Source organism: Trachurus japonicus, chromosome 22 (genome assembly GCF_045865225.1).
Source record: "Trachurus japonicus isolate A0001 chromosome 22, Traja_1.0".
Classification (NCBI taxonomy): Eukaryota; Metazoa; Chordata; class Actinopteri; order Carangiformes; family Carangidae; genus Trachurus; species Trachurus japonicus.
The window spans coordinates 26,125,677-26,127,318 of NC_140928.1; the positions used below are offsets into that span (position 1 = coordinate 26,125,677).

Here is a 1,642-nt window from a genome sequence, read left to right on the forward strand (position 1 = left end):
AAAAAAAAAAAAAAAAAGATCTCAGGAAAGTTGTTCATTGGAATTTGATCAGAGGAAATGGAAACTAAAAAGGCTTGGACACACCTTCCTTTGTTCAGGTTACATCAAAGTTTCATTTCTCTAGAAATAGCACCTGAGCCTCCTATAAAAGGCTGAGGAGAGTCACAGCTGCTACTGTTGTTCTCACACTACTCATCACTGACTATGGGACTCTGTGAGTATAACTCCTCTGACAATAATGTCTTTTTTTTGCTTCTTCACACTTGCTTTCCATATTTGCATGATTATCTCTAATAGGAATGGAGCGGTTAAGTATTTGATGCACTTGTGTCGGTTTGGGGCTTGTTTGTTTTTTTCTTAAATTGGCACAGAGCTGGAGGGTTCAGTGTCAGTGGTGAAAAGAAGAAGGATAGACAGAGGATGAATCAGCAGCATTGTTTAGGTCTGCTGGGTGGGAGCAGTGTGGTTGTGTTAGAAAAAAACTATGACTATGAGCAAACTGTTGCACATACCAGCAGTAACACATCCAGTATTGGCTCAAATCCAATGCATGTTAAATAGATGCAGGGTTGCTGTAGCGTTAATGTTTATTCTTGTTTCTGTGTCATCTTTCAGTGACTTACGTGGCTGTTGCTGCTGGAGCAGGTAAGATAGGATGCCTTTAAACATTAAGACATGAAATATGGTAACATGTCAGATCATCTACTGTATCAAATAATCTTTCTCTGTCGTTTTGTGTGTCCAGGCGTGTCCATCGCCTCTGCTCCTGTTATCCTCGGGGCCGTAGGCTTCACCTCAGCTGGAATAGCAGCAGGCTCCTACGCTGCGTCCATGATGTCAGCTGCTGCAGTTGCTAATGGAGGTGGAGTGGCAGCAGGAGGTCTGGTGGCTGTTTTGCAGTCAGCAGGTAAACATCTGGACTGATAATCAAAGGGGCGTCATGTCCCCCTCCTCTCCCCTATAAAACATTAATGACATGGTCGTACTGAGGACGAGCCAGGTTGTTTGATCTCCTCTGTACAAAATAAATCCACTGATGTTCTGCTGGACAGTTGTTAAAGTGTGTTGTCTGGCTGCAGGTATGGCTGGTCTGTCAACGGGTGCCACGGTTGGCGTGGGCGGTAGTGGAGCAGCACTGGGAGGACTGGTGTCTCTTCTCATCTGAGACCAAACTCAAAGTCATAGAAGGAATACAGTAGAAGACTGAACATTAGGCTGTCTCTGCCAAAGAGAGACAACAAATTATGTTAATGAAGCATAAAACTCAATGAAGGAAAACTTGTGTGCATTTGAATTGTGAAGGATTGAGGGATTGAGATAATGTTTTATTTTTTGTTTCTACAAAATGTTTACATTGTCAAGATGTTTCATAAATAAAATGCATTTTAAAGTGGTAAACTGGTTCATTGTCTTTTTTTGGTTCTAACTATCCATCTGTTTATCTTAAGTCTATATTATTATTATTATTATTATTATTATTAAAGTCATTCATTAGCCATACAGTTACATCAGTTTTAGGGTCAAGGGGGTCTGTGCTGTCATTCTCTGTATCATTATGCCCATATTCTTCAGTGTAGAATGACTTAAATATCCATTACAGCCAGAACAAAATGAATTTTTCTATGATCACTTACCATCTCAC

At 40.6% G+C, this 1,642-nt stretch overlaps 1 long non-coding RNA gene across 1 annotated transcript; it reads left to right on the forward strand.

Annotated features, from left to right (window-relative positions):
• The first annotated feature begins 569 nt into the window (after window positions 1-569).
• On the forward strand, window positions 570-1,176 carry LOC146964143 (uncharacterized). Its single transcript, XR_015034729.1, has 3 exons — window positions 570-645; window positions 746-907; window positions 1,080-1,176. It is a non-coding gene; the product is annotated as an uncharacterized LOC146964143 (long non-coding RNA).
• Window positions 1,177-1,642: the final 466 nt, after the last annotated feature.